Source organism: Camelus bactrianus, chromosome 11 (genome assembly GCF_048773025.1).
Source record: "Camelus bactrianus isolate YW-2024 breed Bactrian camel chromosome 11, ASM4877302v1, whole genome shotgun sequence".
Classification (NCBI taxonomy): Eukaryota; Metazoa; Chordata; class Mammalia; order Artiodactyla; family Camelidae; genus Camelus; species Camelus bactrianus.
In genome coordinates this window covers 67,447,850-67,464,598 of record NC_133549.1, presented here as the reverse complement: position 1 = coordinate 67,464,598, position 16,749 = coordinate 67,447,850, and the positions used below count along the sequence as shown (strand labels likewise).

General features: G+C 51.1%; 1 protein-coding gene across 10 annotated transcripts in view; it reads right to left on the bottom strand.

The window, feature by feature from the left end:
- CDH23 (cadherin related 23) overlaps window positions 1–16,749 on the bottom strand; it is a 389,679-nt gene that overhangs the window by 166,388 nt on the left and 206,542 nt on the right. The gene's annotated exons all lie outside the window — the stretch shown is intronic.

Genomic DNA, 16,749 nt, shown 5'->3' with positions numbered 1-16,749 from the left:
GGATCTTCCAAGCTTTAGAGTGGGAGAACTGATGTTGGCACCTCCCTGGCAATTCCTGGGTGACAGGTCACCTTCTGTCTCCTTATGTTCTCCCCACTCCCTGGGCACTGAGTCCCTGCTCCAGAGACCCAGCAAAGCCCATGTCACACGGTGGTAGCTCAGCTCTACTATATCTTTCTCTTCTGCCATCCAGGCTTGCCTGGCTCAGAGCCTCAGTTGTTGCACCCTAGGAGTGGGCTACCTCTCAGGCCGGAATCAGAGATGATGGGCATTGCCCCTAGTTGGCCAGCTGTCCCAGACTGCCTGGGCCTGAGAGGGTTCCCAGGATATGTCAGGGTGAAGGATGGCCCTGGTTTCAGGCTCTCAGTCCATCTCCATCCCTTTCCCAAGCTCCTCTGTGGTTTTTACCCCTTGAGTGGCATGAGCCTGAGGTCAGGAACCAGGGATCTGAGGTTTTCTCTGCATCTGCCATTCTTCACTGGGGCAGGCCCTTTTTTCTCTCTGGGCCTCAGTTTTCCTGACCTGAAAAATGGGAAGCATGGGCAGGATGATTCTCTAAGGGCCCATTAACACCTGCTGTGCTCCTTCAAATTGCTTTCCGCTCCAGCTCCTCTGGCTCACTGTCTATTCCTCCGTCCTTGCCTTCTCTTACTCCCTTCTCTTCCTTCCTCTCCCCTCCCCTCCCCCACCCTCCGTCTTTTGTCTCTTTCTTCTATTCCTCTTCTCCCTGCTTTCTTCCTCCTCCCCTCTCACCTTCCTCTTTTAATTTTCTCTTTTTCCTCCCTTTCCATCCTTTCACTTAATTAACTCCAATTAACTTTACCGTTTACCTCCAGCTCTTCCTCTCTCCTCCTCCTCCATGGCCCTTCCTCTGTTTCCCCCTCCTCGGTCCCTCTTTTCAGCAGACCCCACCCTCCTCTCCCCAGGTTATCTGTTGAATTCCACACACGCCTGCACAGACGGGATCAATCCGAGGCTGCCTTGCCTTCAGCTTATCTCTGCTCCAAATGATTGATTTTCCCTCTTTAAGAGTAATTTGCTGGTGAATTCCATGTACTGCAAAAACCCCTGTGAAATCTAATTCAATCCGATTGGCAGCTGGCAGTTTGGAGAAAGGATACTAGAGAGCTGTCAATTTCATCCTGCAGATGTGTGTATTATTCGTCTGCAGAAGAGGGTGCAAGGCGGACAGGTACTCCTCACCTGCATGTGCACACTTCCCCTTCCTTCCTCTCTCCCTCCCTCTGGAAGGATCTGGCCCATCAGATCTGCAGCCAGCCCCAGGTCTCCTGGGAAATGAATTGTAATTTGCACTGGGTACTTGTATTAAGGTAAATGAATGCCAGGTGCTTTCAAATTCTGTTTTCCTAACTTGAAACCCACCACACTAGTGCACTATGGGGAATCTCACACTTTCAAAGCCCAGCTACACCTGGCTACCTGTCTCTCTCCTGCTCCCGGTCCCCACTCCCATCCTGTCCCTGGGCACTGAATCCCAACTCCAGGGACCCAGCAAAGCCCACGTCACACGGTAGTAGCTCAGTTCTGCTGTCTTTTTCTCTTCTGTGTTCTAGACTTGTCAGGTTCAGAGCCTTGGAGTGGGCCCCTCTCATGCCTGCCTCAGAGATGATGGGGCACTTCCCTTGGTTGACCAGCTGTCCCAGAGGTGATGGGCACTTCCCTTGGTTGACCAGCTGACTAGCTGGGACTGAGAGAGTTTCTGGGATGTGGGCTTAAAATGCTAAAAATCTTGGTGGTCTCAGGAAAACCAGGATAATAGGTCCTCATCTCTGTGAGGCGAGTCTGAGAGCCCAGCAGGGGTTAGTTGGCACCACCGCCCAGGTGTCATGCACTGGGTGTGGTAAACAGAGTCTAAGCATCTGGTTCCAACCACACCAGCTCCCGTGTACCATAGGTGCTCCCCAAAGTCTGAGCTGACTTCAGAGGCTAATGCCCACCATCAGCTCATATGCAGGAGGACGGGCGCACAGCAGAGCAGGGGCTCCTGCTCAGCCCTAGGCACTGTGGCTCTGGGTGGGTGCCATCTGGGGGTCACAGGTGCCACCTGTGTCCACTGGATACAGCAAAGCTAACTGTATCCACCCTCAGAGTTGGAACCAGCTGCTCTGGCCTCATTTCTATGCCCCAAGCAAATAACCATTTCTGGTAGGATCCAAATCTTTAGACTGCCCTGGACCTCTAAGGACCAGAGCAGTCAGCCTGGTGGGTACTTACTGAAACAGGGGTACTGGCCAGGAGGGCTAGACCCTCCTTAATAGTGCCTGTGGGCATGGCCAAAGGGCAAGCTTTATGCAGAAGGCCCAGGGCTCACAGGGACCTTTCTAGGCGCACACATTCAGGGACTCCTGCCCAGGTCACCAGCTTGTACCCGGTGTGCAAGGGGCAGAGGGGACACGTGGGATGTATGAGGCCCAAGCTCTTAATTCCAAGACAACATGCTCTACTCCCCAAGATCCCAAGGGAGCCAGGTCATGCTCCTCCCATCCTTCCTCCCTCCCTCCTGCATGGGACCCTGCTTGAGAAGCGCCTGCCCTAAGTGGAGAGCTTAATGATTCCTTCCTTGTGGCCTGGCCTCCCAGCACAGGCGGCCACTTTTCTAACCCTAAAGTCTTCCATTCTGATCAGAATCTGCCACCTTGGACCTCTCCCCTCATACCTGGCTGCAACCCCCTTTCTCACTCCACAGGCGAACTCTGCACTAGAGTTTTGGTTCTGTTTTGGGCAGCGGGCTAAAGTGGGATGTGAGTGTTCTCAGAGGTGCAGGGAGGAGAGTCTAAAATGCAGGGAGAAAAGGTGTGCATCCCAGGCCACCCCAGGTGCAGAATCATCCCTCCCCTTCCTCTGGAGACCCTTCTTTCAGGAATTGCATGGCCTGAGGGCAGGGTCGCAGCAGGAGGAAGATGAACCTCACTGGCCCAGGGTCTGTCCAGTCTCTGCTTTCTGGCTAGGAAAGCGGGAAGGGCAGGGTGCAGAGCTGGGAGTGGGTCTTGCACCGAGCAGCTGCCTAGCTCTGTCAATTTACCATGCTAAAACCATTTCCCTGTTCCCACAGAGAGAGAAATGTGGCAAGGCAAAGAAATCTAAACGCCTTATGGAAATCAGGAGGGGACTCTGCCTGCTGCTAATCACACCACTTTATATTCCTCTGACTCTCCAATAGGGAGTCCACCTTCCCCATGCGCCTTGGTGGCAGGGAAGGGGCTGGGAGAAATCCCATTGCCACAGTGGTCTGGTTGGGGGGTGGGGCAGAACTCAAGACTATTTAGAGGCCAGGAACCTGGGTGTCCTGGGAGCCAGAAGGAGTGGTGATTTCATCTCTCTCCGGCTCCCAGCCCTCTGCTGAGTGGCGCTGCCCAGCCCTGGGGCTCCTGCCCTGTGAACAAAAGCACCACAAACGCCCTAAGGAATGGTTCCTGGGCTGGGACAGGGCATTGGGCTCCAGGCAGATGGGTGACCATGCCTGATGACAGTGTCACTCAGCTGCCCCTGGGCATCCCGAAGTCAAACCCGGGCACAGAAGCCCAGGCTTGCAAAGAGCCCCAACTATTTGACTCACTCCATGCCTTCCATGGCACACAGGTATTGGCCACACAGTAACTGTGGTTGAATGGACAAAGCAATGCATGCATGAGCGAATGAGCTGCGTGTGTGTGTGTGTGTGTGTGTGTGTGTGTGTATCTGTGAATGTGTGGATGTGAGGAAAAAATCAGAAGACAGTGGAAAGGAGGGCAAGAGAGAGATGATTCCATTCAATGAAAAACTAAGAGAGAAATAGAGACTCAGAGGGAGAGCAGGCAAGGGTGGTGGAGGGTGTTCAGATGAAGAACTAAGTTGAGGGAAAGATGAAACCAGGAGCCTGGCCATGCCCAGCAGAGTGGTGGCAGGTAGGGGCAGCTGCCATCTCTTCCTCTATCTAGCCACTTCCCTCACCTGCCCTTCTGAGGTTCTGCCATTCCCATCTCTGGGGTTCCAAACCTTAGCCTCACTCTAATCCTCCCCCTTCTCATGAACCCCCACATCCTGCCCCTACTCATTCATGCGTCTGCCATCACCCTCGGTCACTGTCCTCATTCTCCTGGTGTCCAGAGGAATCAACCTAAAGCACAGCTCTGAGGCTATCACTCATGCTCCAGAACCATCTTTGGCTCCTGACTGCCTGCTGAATTAAGTTCAGGCTCATCAAGGCCCTCCAGCCTACCTGTCTGGCTTTATAGGAGGATGTGTATTACATACTTGCTGAATTAAATGAAGTGGAGAGAAGGATGGTGCTACCTGAGTCTAAAAGTCCACCAGTGATGCTATTTATACTGGGATATCTTTCACATCATCTTTTTTTGGGGGGGGGGGTGGGTAGAGTGATCTTCAACTATTCATAGTTTTTAATAATTAACATGCAGTGAAATTGACATTTTTGTGTATACAGTTCTATGAATTTTACCACATATATAGCTTTGTATTACCCTCATCACAACCAGGACACAGAACAGTCCTCAACCCGACTCCCTTGTGCTATCCCTTTCCAGTCACCTCTCTCCTACCCCTCACCCCTGGTAACCACTGATGGGTTCTCCATCACTATAGTTTTGGCTTTCAGGGAATGTCATGGAATCATGCAGGATGTAGCTTTTCACTGACATCATGCTTTTAAGATCCATGTGATTCTCACTTCACTTGGTCTGCTTATTGAAGCACAGCCCCGTTCCTATAGGATGCATTAGCATATCTGCCTGGACTGCAGAGCTAGGGCTGGGAAGTCCTGCATCTAAGGGGCGTGCCAGGGAGAGCTTTGAAAGTGGGCAGGAGAAGAGGGTTAAATGGATTTAAAAGAAAAAACAAACAAACAAAAAAATCAAGCCTGGTAGGCCTGTTCAGTAAATGTTAGAGGATTTGGACATTTCCTAATGAGAGTAATTAAGAGTCATTATGCTGAAAACAGGAAAGTAAACACTGATACGTATGCTAATTGGGGACTATTGATAGACCATCAGGGCAGCTGCTGCTTCTGAGTCCTATTCGTATTCCTATTTCTGCTACGAGCCCCTCACCGCCCAACTGGCTCAGTCATTCTCCTGTCCTTCAGTGCTCCCTCTTGGCCCGCCTCCTCCCCAGGGGTGGCTCCTTCTCGGTGTCTTTGCTGGTTCATCCTCATCTCCCCTAACATGAACACTGGGGTACCCAGGGCTGCTCAGCCCCCAGCCCTGCTCTCTGCTCTACCCACACCACTTTGCTAGGTGAGCACATCTAGACCCGTGGCTTCAACTACAGTCCAGTCGCTGGCAGTGCACACATTTCCACCTCAAGCCTGGACCCACACAGTGTGGCTGGAGCCTCCTTGGCTCTAGAGGCTCCTGTCAGATTTCCAGGATTTAGGAGAGCCAGCTGAGGTCACGTTGGTAGCTTGAGATCAGCCCTGGTAGGAATACTTACATCACAGAGATCACCACAGAGATCACCAAGAGATGAGGGCCCCCCTCCCCTGGCCCTAATTGCCGCTTAATAGACATTTACCAGCACACCCCCTCTGCCTTTTCCATTTGGCTGTCTAATGAGCATGTCAAATGTGTTGAAAGCTAACTTAACAGACCTCACCTTCTTCTCACCAAATCTACTGCTTCACCATCTCAGGAGGTTAGAACGCCAGTTTCCTAACAGCTTGTCATTCTTAACGACCCCCATTCCCCCAGCAATCCTGCTGACTCTCACTTCAAACAGGTCCAGGAGTGGATCACTTCTCACTCTGACACACCCCTCCCTGCCCTTACCGCCCTCACAACCTAGGAATGTCCCTGCCCTGTGTTGTCTATGCACCCAAGCAGACAGCGCATCCCTAAATTTTTTAAATTGAGATAAGATTCATCATTTTAGTCATTCTAATTTGTACAATTCAGTGCTTTGTAGCATATTCACGATATTGTGCAATTAACAACTCTACCTAGTTCTAAATCATTTTCATTATCCCAAAAGGAAATCCTATACCCTGAGCAGTCTCTCCTCATGCCCTTCCCTCCAGCCCCTGCAACCCTGTATACCTTCCGTCTCTATGGACTACCCTGTTCTGGACATTTCATATAAATGCAATCACCCACTATGTGGCTTTTTGTGTCTGGATTCTTTCACCTAGCATCCTGTTTTCTAGATTTGCCTGTGTCGTTCTAATGGCTGAATAATATTCCACTGTTTGGAGACACCCCGTCTGTTTAACCACTCATCACCCGATGGGTATTTGGATTGTTCCTACAGACTGTCCTTTGGAAACTTCAGTCAGATCAGGGGTATCTGCTCATTACCCTTAGGTGGCTTCCTGTCTCACTCCTCATGAAAGCCAAGCCCTGACAGCAGCAGGGCTGTACACCCTCCTCCCCAGCCCAGGGGCCTCCTTGAAATGCAGGCGCACTCTGTCTCAAAGCCACTGCGCCTGCTGCTCCTTCTGCCTGGAACGTTCTTCTTCCAAATACCCACACGACTCACCCCCTACTTCACTGAGGTCTCTTAAATGCCATCCTATCAGAGAGACTGCTTCTGTCCAGCACTCCCCTAGACCCCTCACCGTGCTTTATTTTCTCTATGGCTCTTGTCACCACTTGACATAATACATATTGACTTGTTTTTTAGTGCCCCACCACTGGAACAGAAGCTGCCCAAGGGCTGGACTTTGGCTGTTGTGTTCACTTACGAACAGTGCCTAGAAAAGCACATGGCACATGCAGGTGCACAACAGATACTTGCTGAGTAAAGGAACGGATGGTTGATTCCCGCTTCCCTCTAGGGAATCTCTTTCCTCCCATCCCACATACTTCACCAGCTGTGTGTATCACTGGCCCTGCTCTGTGACCTTATGCAGAAGGGTCCTCTCTGAAAACTTGTGCTCACGTGAGAAGGGCAGAGGTATCATTTGCTGGCTGACAAAGGACTCAGGGCACTTGTCAGGAGAAGGAGGGGCAAATGTGCTCCACTCTGTGCCAAAGTATCCTTCTAACCCAAGATGTAAACATATGACAACACTGACTTTGAACATTTCTTCTCACTCCCAATTCCTTTTTCAAATTAAATGTAGAAACTAAGACCTGGAGAGGAAGGAGGAAACGTTTGCCTTCAGTCTTCATGGACAGAGTGACAACACAGCAATGAAACCTTGCCTGGCATCAATCGCCACCCCCACTCCAAACCCCAGCCCCAGCCCATTCTCCCTCTCAGGGCACAGAGCCAGCAGGAGCCCAGGAAAGCAGGGCTGGGCACTGGCTCTGAGGAGAGGTTCCCCGCCCTCCTTGGTGGCCCACCCTCAGCACAGCTGCCCGGAGGGGCTCTGCACTCCCCTTGCCTTGATGATGAGGATGTTTCACAGCCAGTGGTCACGGTGATGGGGAGAGATACACAGGCCCAGCTTCCAGCTGAGCTGTGCTTACCCCTACCCTTCAAGACAGGGATGAACAAGACATACCACCTGTTGCTGTTGGGGGCGGGACGGGGGTGGGAAACGGGGCAGGCAGGGGAGTGCGGGAGGAAGACACCATGTTCTAGGGTGACGCTGGGCTCCCCAGGGCTCATGGCGAAGGGGCACGAGAGTGGGCATGACCCAGCCAAGAGATGTCGGAGAAAGGATGAAGTTTGTTCGTTCTGTTTCTGATCCTGGTGAGGGACTTCAGGAAAACCAGCCCTGTCTTTAGGGAGCACCGAGGCTAAAATGATTCCTGCCACTTCCCATCCATGCCAATGGCGTGGGGAAGGGAGCTGAGTTAAGGGAAGCCAACCTCCAGATCTAGTATAAAAGACACCTCCAGCCACTGGAGGGGACTCGAGAGCCACAGGCGCTGGGCAGGGAAGAGGTGAGGTCCAGGCGCTGGCACTACAGCTGCCAAAGAGGCCCAGCCTGCTTCACACCCCTGCCAGGGCTACAGGGCCTGGTGTAAATAGCATGCTAATTAGATTTACGGTGAGACTAAATTAGGAGGTGTCTGAATCATGCCGAGGACACCCTCTGGTCCTTGGGGAGGCTGGAGCTTAGCACACTGGGAGGAATCACACCACGGGATGCAGCCACGCACAGAAAAATCCTAATAATCATCATCGTCATAATAAGAGCCTCAGCCAAGGCAACTGGGGAGAAATTAATGGGAAAAAGCACCAACGGGGCTGCCCTCCTTCCCCTAGCTTCCCTTCCATGAGCGGCTTTGCTATGAAGTCAACAGATATTTTCCTGAAGAGCCTAAATCTTGAGGGAGGAACCCTAGAAATGTGCGCTCAAGCTGTTACACAGCAGAGGTCTTGCAGACAGACCCTGCCCATGGCCATGTTCTCAGGCCCCACGGATCCCAGCTCCCTGCTGTCTGGACTGTCCTGCTTTGCAACAGAAACACCTGAAATAGGAGCAGGTAGGATGGGCACCCCGGCCAAGGGAAGGTTGTCAGGCAACGCTGACCTGCTCTCCTCCATGTGCCTTGCCTTGGTTGTTCCCTTGGCCGGACTCCTCACCCCACTACCCCCTCTTAGCTTCACTTCAACGATGAAATCACAGGCTGGGTGAGAGGTACAGAATGTTGGAGGCGTTCCATCTACCTCCCTTAGATCCCTGGAGGGATTCAGTGGGAGGTGGGTGATTTCCAGCCAGATCCCAGTTATCTCCCTAATGGAGGGGAAAGAAGGGCCTGGATGATTGGATAATCACACATCCACAGGGAGCAGAAATCCTCCATCTGCCTCCACGGATGCTGACAGCCTGCCCTCCCCCCTCTCCCCCATCTCTTCACTGCTTCTAGAGTTTGGTTTCTAGTTCAAATTGCTTTGGAAAATAGGAAAGCGGAGGTCCCCGCCTTGGGTCACTTCAGCAGGTAGGGAGAGTTTAGGGCAGCTGGGATCACTCCCTGGGGTGGCAGGGACGTATATTTTCCGTGTCTCTACTGCAGAGTAGATGCTGGTAGATGGATTTATGCGGCTTAGTTGAACAGTGGCCTGGAGGGTCCAGAGCCGGAAAATGGACCTTCAACGGAATGTCTGACACGGAGCACGTGGTTTTCCTGCTCTCGCCCCACCCCACTCCCCGCAAATGGCTGTGCAGCTCAGGACGGCCACTCTGAGAACCAGCGGAAGGTCAGCCTTACAGCAAGAGCCACAGGGGGAGCTGAGATGAAGGGAGGCCAGGGTTAAGGAGGGGTTTTTCATCTTTGTTTTTGCCACAGACCCTCTGACAGTCTGGTGAAGCCCACGGAGCCCCACGTCAGAATAACAACGGCATAAAATAAAATCCACGGGACCACAATGTCAGTTAATTATCTTGAAATTCAGTTATCAAAGCATTTTAAAAGGGTATTATAGTAGAAATTATGTGCTTTTTAATGCATAAAACAATGAGATTTGGCAGCAGGTATAATATAGGCTATAATTTCAAAGTAGTGATGGGTGTAAATGATATTTTGAGATCCCTGCAACACCTGTAATGTGATATAAAAATATCTGAGATTTCTCTTGGGGTCAGAGTCACAGGTACTACTAACGCCCCTGTGGTTTATTTCTGTTTTATAATTAAAGGGAGTGCAAAAGTTCAGGTAGAGGTTAGCAAAAACAAAGATGCAGACTTTTCTCCATCCAGGGTCAAGGATGCCTTGGGGAGTCCTTGGGCCCCCACTCCTGGATTCAGAGCCCTTGGACTGAAAGGAAGCCTGGGAGGGGCCCATGGGGCCTATACCACAGCCTTGCCAGGCTGCATGGGGAGCGGGTCCAGAGGGACTACAGGCTGGACAGACTAACAGGAACAAACATGAAAATGAATTTAAATAAATACAAGGTTGTGGGCCAGGCTCCCTGACAGGCCTGGAACACATGTGGAATGGAAAATGATGGTGATGGATAAAAAATAAAGCCAAGATTAACAGGAGAACAAGAGCAACCTCCCTTTCTAACTGCCCCCACCCCCCGCCCAAATAAACCCAGTATTCCAGAATATGGCCTTTTCTCCCTGTCATTTGCTTTCTTTTATTTATTTGTTTGGTGATGTTTTCTCCTTGGGAGGTGGGTAATTCTGGGGTTTTTTTCTATGCCCCTCAAACAAATAAATTGTGTCAGCTCCTGCCTGAAATAGGAATTAGCTCCTGCCAGATGGGTCCCCGTTCACCTCTGCCGTGTGGCCGTCCCCACTGCCTCACCTCCCCCTCGCCTTCCCACCAGACACGCTGGAGGTGGGACATCCACCGCTGGGTGGGACCAAACCTCTGAGTATGGGGCATCCTGGCTACAAACGAGGAACCCCGCAGCACAAGCAAGAAGCACAGGATTGAATGTTTAAGACCCAGCTCTGCGACTCACTGGCTATGTGACCTTGGAGTAGCCTCTTAACCTCTGTGAGCCTCGCTTTCCTTTTCTCTAGAAGAAAACAGTATATATATCTTCCAGGGCTGGGAATAAGAATTGTTAAGACTTAAAGAGTGATTTTCATGGGCCAGGCACTGTTCTAAATACACATATTAACCATATAATCCTCATAACAGCTCTGTGAGGTAGGTACTATTACTGTCTCCATTGTGTAGGTAGGAAAACTGAATCAGAGGGGATAAATAAGTCCCCTAAAGTAAGAAAGAACAAAAGTAGCAGTGCCGCAATTTGAACCCAGGCTTCAAAGCCCTTATTTTTAACTACTCTAGCTGGCTGGCTCTTCCTAACCCATGAAGGGATGCCCCAGGTGGTACCAAATAAGCACCAGGTGGGTGGGCTGGGAGAGGATGGGGGTAGGGGCACGAGGGGGATGAGGCCCATGGCGGTGCCAGGCCCCTCTGCCCAAAGCAGGGAGCGGAGGTGGCTGGAACAAGTCCAGGGAAGGACGATGGGCCAATGTTGGGAGCAGGAGTGAAGCGGGAAGTGTGGCCGGTCTCCCCCTTCCCATCCAGGTCCTCTTAGACAAAAAGAATGTTTGAGATTTGCAGATACTAACTACTGTATATAAAATAGATAAACAACAGCCTGGAGAACTATATTCAATATCTTGTAGTAACCCATAGTGAAAAAGAATATGAAAACAAATATATGTATGTACATGTATGACTGAAACATTATGCTGTACACCAGAAATTGACACAAAATTATAAACTGAATATACTTCAATAAAAAAAGAATGCAAATAAAAAAATAGATTTAACAGAAAAAAAAAAGGTTAGAATTTATAGTCCTAAGGCTGAATGGTCCAACCCACGGTTTCCCAGAGATGGACACGGAGGCACAGAGTGGGGACCTGACTTGTGTGGAATCCCTCTGGGACCGGGCTTCGCTGCTCTCTCCGCCACCTCCTCGGGGCGGTCCGGCTAGGTCTGGTACAGACCGCTATGGTCAGAATTCAAAACCCTGGACCGATTCGAAGCGGGAGAGCCTCTGTTACGAAGACTGAAGACGGCCACTCAGTCTCCATCTGGGAAGGGTTCTGAAGGTGGTTTCTGGAGGACTTATCGAGTTTCATTATAAGGGGGTCTGGGTTTCTCTGGCTTCCTGTAAACACCTTAAGAGGAAAATGGCTAACTGGCGGGAGAGCCTCAAGTCAGACGCTGGAAAGAACCTGCTGGTCAAGGGCAGCGGAAGGGCTTTCTGAGTAGGAGTCGTTGCTATGCTGCTGATTCCTTGCTTCCACCCATGGGCCCTGACACCCATTTTCAACACAGCCATCAGAGGGCTCCTTAAGAAAGATGACTCAGAGCACGTCAACTGCCTGGTTCCCCACAGGTTCAAAGTAACAGAAAAACCCCTTCCTGGGGCTGGTGGGCATGGCTGGCCCCTACTGGTGGCTGTAGCCTCACCTCCTACTGCTTGCTCAAGCTCGCTTGGCTGGTCTCACCAGCCTCTCCTCTCCTTGGAAACCAGGCCAGTTCCCTTGTGGGGATCTCTTCCCTTGCAGGGAAGAACCTGCTGCTAGAAGGTTCCGTCTCTGAAGCTCTGTGTGGCTGCCCCTCTACACCACTTAACTGTAGCTCCAAGGGCACCTCCTTGAAAGGCCTTCTGGGACCACTGAATTGAAAATAGCCCCTTACCCACCATCACTCATCCCGTTTATGGACTCCCTGACATTCATTTCCACCTGCCTCAGGTTGGCATCTGCCTTCTCCTCCAGCTTCCCCCCCTGGAATGAAAGAGAAGCTCCTGGAGGGCAGGGACCAACATCTTCAGTACCACCTCCAGTGGCATGGACATAGTAGGTAACAATAACGTTTGTTGAGTGAATGAGTGCATCATCCCCCACCGTGTACATTTCAACATGGTCTCTCAGAAAGGCTGGATGGGGGCACATTATCGAGACCTGAAGGCCATTCTGAAATGATTCTAAGTCCCAGAAGCAGGTAGATTAGGCAAGAGAGGCCTCTCTGGGGGGATATTGGCACCCCACTCCCCACTCCCACCCCTCTCCTCTCAAATTCTCCAGGACAGCAGCAAATCTGTTCTGAGAAGATGTGGGTCAGAAATAAAGCAGATCAAATGCTCCCAACTCCTGAGGAGAAAGGTAAGATGTACATGAATGGTATTTCTTCTGAAGGGCACGTGAGAGGAAATGTCCATTGTTAGTCTAGTCAACGGGGAGGGGTCGCGCAGAGTGCAAAAACAGTATTTAAAAGCCACCCCGTTTGCTGGGATTTGTAAAGCAGCTAGAGGCACAGATGGGCTTCAATACTTACTGCCTCCCTCCCCCAACTGTTCGGAGGCAGGATACAGATAATCCACTTGGATCTAAGTCGAAGAGTGGTTTTAGGGACAACTGAACAGAAACTTCCAACCCTCCCGATCACCCAACCCGTGCAGATGGGAAAACATGACAGCCTGTGGTTGGTTCAGCTGTAGGTAGGACTGGGGAGGGCTGCAGGCAATATTGGGAGAGGAAAAGTTGACCAAATCAGAGAAAATGTAAAGATCGTGTTGAGAGCAAGGGGGTGGGTAAGGGTGGGTAAGGCTGTGATGGGAATCCAAGTGGGTGAGTGTGTAGCTTTTTCCAGCGGCTCCTAGAACCCCGAGGAAGAGACAAGAGAATGCCCAGCAGCCGAGCTGGGGGAATGAGGCTGCTGCAGCCTTTAATATGAAACTCAGAGATGAGCTCCCATACCAAGCTGACTCCTGGGGCCTTTGCCTTGAGATTTTTTTGGTGTGATTTGCATTACAACCATCTATTTGCATCTCAGCTGTCACAGGGTGCAAATGGGTTGTTGTTGGTTTCAGCCCACCCCATCTCTTTCTCCTCTGGCTTCTGTGAGTTTTCTATAGCTGGGCAAAGGGAAAGAAATTACTCAGTGAGATTTGACAATGAGGATGGAGTCCTGAGGACAGAGAAAGGGCCTTTTTCAAGCACCTTTGTTATACTGAATGGTCTGGCAGAGCCTGAGGTTCAGCAAGAGGCTGAGTAGAATCTTAGATCTGGAGGGGATGACAGGCATTTTCTAGTCTTTGTGAATTAGATGAGCATCTTTATTAGGAACGATTGCCACAAAGTACTGACTGACAGGTTAAACTGCTTCCTCCTTCCCTTTTCCATCAACTCCTGCTACTGCCCCTCAGTGTACCTTTGAAGTCACCTTCTTACACAAACTCAGCTGGAGTTGGGCTTCAGCAGAGGCGTACTGACTGATAATCCAGTTTGGATAAAGCCTTGGGCCACCTCATTGCTACTTTTATCATTTCATCATGCTTTGAATTCAACCGGTACCTATTCCTGCAGTGCTTCCCAAGTGCTACGCTTGGTATGAGGCACTCAGTTACACTGTGGATCATTCACTCCAATCGGGGAGACAGACACTGTCAAGATCATCACATTAACAATTGCAAAATCACAGTCATGATGAGTGCAAGGGAGACTCATGTGTTCTATAGCATCTATGACAAAGGGATGTGACCTCTCCTCCTGCTCCCTTCCAGTCTCCAAATCTGCTCAATAAACACATTTTCTTTCACTCCCAACAAACCCAGAGTCACTTTCAACCCAGACACAAATCCCAACAGACTGATGCTCCCTTCAGAAAGAGAAGTGGAAGAAATGACAATTAAAAAATATTTTGGGGGGAAGCTGCTTGATTCCTCACTGAGGTTCTCTGATTTTCTCCACACTTCGGACACTTGGGCAAATGCCAGTGCCAGTGGCCTCTCTCTTCTGTTTCCTGCCAGCGATGTGGCGGGACACTCCACCCTGAGAACCTAGGGCCTGACCATCAGTACCCAAGACTGGGCTTTGGGAGCATCTACCTGGTCAGATCTGAATCCCTCCAGACTTGTGGAGAAGAGATGAGAGATATAAAACTGCAGGGCAACTCAGAAAGCAATTGATCTCTCCCTCCTATTTAGGAAACAGCCGAGGACCACATCTGGGGTGGTCTGGGTGCAGCTCTCCTGGGAGACTGGAGGATGGCCCACGTGACCTTAGGGTGAGGTAGCCTGGGCTTCTGGGCTGCCTCTCCTCTCTCTCTGTTCCTCACTGTGCCCTGGAGAAGTGGGACCCTTTGGGAAGGAGGCCAGTCCTTCACTATCAGAGACAGTGGCCAACTCCCTGGGAAAAGCAGCAAAATGGTCCCTGGTGGTGTTGGGCACTGTGTCCGCAGTGTGTGTGCTGATGGCTGTGCCCCAGAGGAGAGTGGCCGCTAGGGCAGGCTGGATCCAGACGCCCCTCAGCCTTCCTACAGATGCTTCAGACAGACTTTCCACAAAGGAGCCTGAGATAAAACCGAAGGGGTCAGGGTAACCTTGAAATCCACCAACAAGTCATAGTGAGCAGGGCTCTGGGAATTCTGGCCCTGCCGGGGGTGATGCTCCCTGGACCCATCTGGTTAACATCTGGCAGGCACTGTGCTAAGTCCTATATCCGTGTCATCTGATCTTCTCTCCGCATACCTTGTTGATATCCTTTGTGGCAGAGACAAATATTTAGCTGCTTCCCCACATTCCCCAGCATTCTGGCAGTGAGGTTGGGGGCACATAACTAGTTCTGGCTGACGGACCCTGAATAGAAGTCGCGAGGCCACTTCTGGGATGAAGCACAGAAGAACCCTTTAGCTGCCTCCTCCCTCCTGCAGCAACCAGGATCCTGCAGAGTGTGCACCTGAGGTCTCCCCGCCCACCCTTGCTGGACAAGTAGCTCCAGTGACAAATAAACTGCCTTTTCAGGGTTAATGTGTTCCTGCAATAGAAACCGACAGATACATTTCCTTTTTATTTTTTTTTTTACATAGATGAGCAAAGTGAGGCTGAGAAAGGGTCGACAACTCACCCAAGGTGGCAGAGCTAGTAAATGGCAGGGCTGGCCTTGAACACAGGCCCTGTCTGATTCCTTGGCTTGGCATTCAAGGCCCCCAAGGCCATGATCCAGCCCACGTTCCCAGCAGCCCATTCCACAAACCCTGATCAGTTGCGTGGGTTCCTACCTGCTCTCTCCATCATCTACTTACAAGTCTCTCCCTCTGAGCCTCTCTGTGGGCCATTGCCTGGCCCCGCCAGCCCTCCTGAGCACCCTTTCATCATCTGATTTCTGCCCCAAGGCTCAGCCCAAGTCCCCCTCTTGCCATAGTCTTTCCTGATTCTCCAGCCCCTACTCCCCCATCCTCAGCTGAGCTCTGGAGCCCTCACTGCCCGCAGGCACTGGACCCTAGACCCACACTGGTTCTGGTGTCTCTCTTCCCTTGGGCATCATTATCAGCCTGAAACCAAGGATGGGATCTTCTTCCGAGGTTCTCATTCACACAGCTGTCTCCAAAGGGGGCGCCTGCCCTCCAGAGGGATACAAGATGATCCAGTGGGGCGTGAGAAAATGTTAGAACCTGTTTGTACACCTATTTATCTCCACCTTTGAAACTTTCTACATTATTGTATGTGTTTTAAACTTACATACTACATTCGCATAAACACATATGGTCCCGTGGGACAGGGACCATGATTTCCCAGACTCCCTCAAAGTGGCCAAATATAGCTCTTTGTAAACAGTAGGTGCTCAGTACACACATATGTGCACTTGTGCACACACAGACACAGACACACATACACAGGGACTGACTTGTCCTTGTGAACCCGAGTCCTTGGGGGGACCGTGTCCAGTTGAAAAAAGCAGACAGGAGAGGGGCAAGGGAGTGAGGAGAAGCCAGCCCGAAGCAAGGCCAGTGCGGAAGCCGTGTGTGAGGACGTGAAGAGTAATTGTAGAGAAGCACCTCAGGCAGGAAAACCTAATGGAATTCCTGAGCAGAGTGGACTGGGGGAGCTGCGGTAATAAATAGAAGTCCTATTAAGGTTGTGACTGCTGACAGGCAGGGGAGGTGGGGCACGGGTAGGAGTGGGGTAGGAGGCAGGCTGAGAGGGTCGTGAAGGGATGGAGGCTGCCCCACCCAGGCTGGCCCTTGGCCCGATGACAGAGGGCGTGGCAGGGCTCTGCAGACTGGCGGAGCCTCCTCCCTCCTGCTCCTCTCCCTCACTTGTGCCCCTTGTCCCTTCCTCTTAAGACTGGCCTCAGTGGCAGGCCCTTGGGCAGGGGGATGCAGGTGTCCTGGACCCCTCTGGAGTCTTTTTATGGCCTGGAATCCCCTGGAAGGCACTTAGACTCCTTGCATGGAAAAGTAGGGTCTTACTACCCCCCAAAGCAGGAATAAGACTTTTTTCCAAGGTCATCATTTATAAAAGAGCCTTTACCTTTTAAAATTTCTATTTTGTGTGTGTATGGTTCATAACATCATACCAGATGAGTGCTCTGATCATGTATATAAATTTCTAAGTACAGAACTATACACTGGAGGTGTGTCC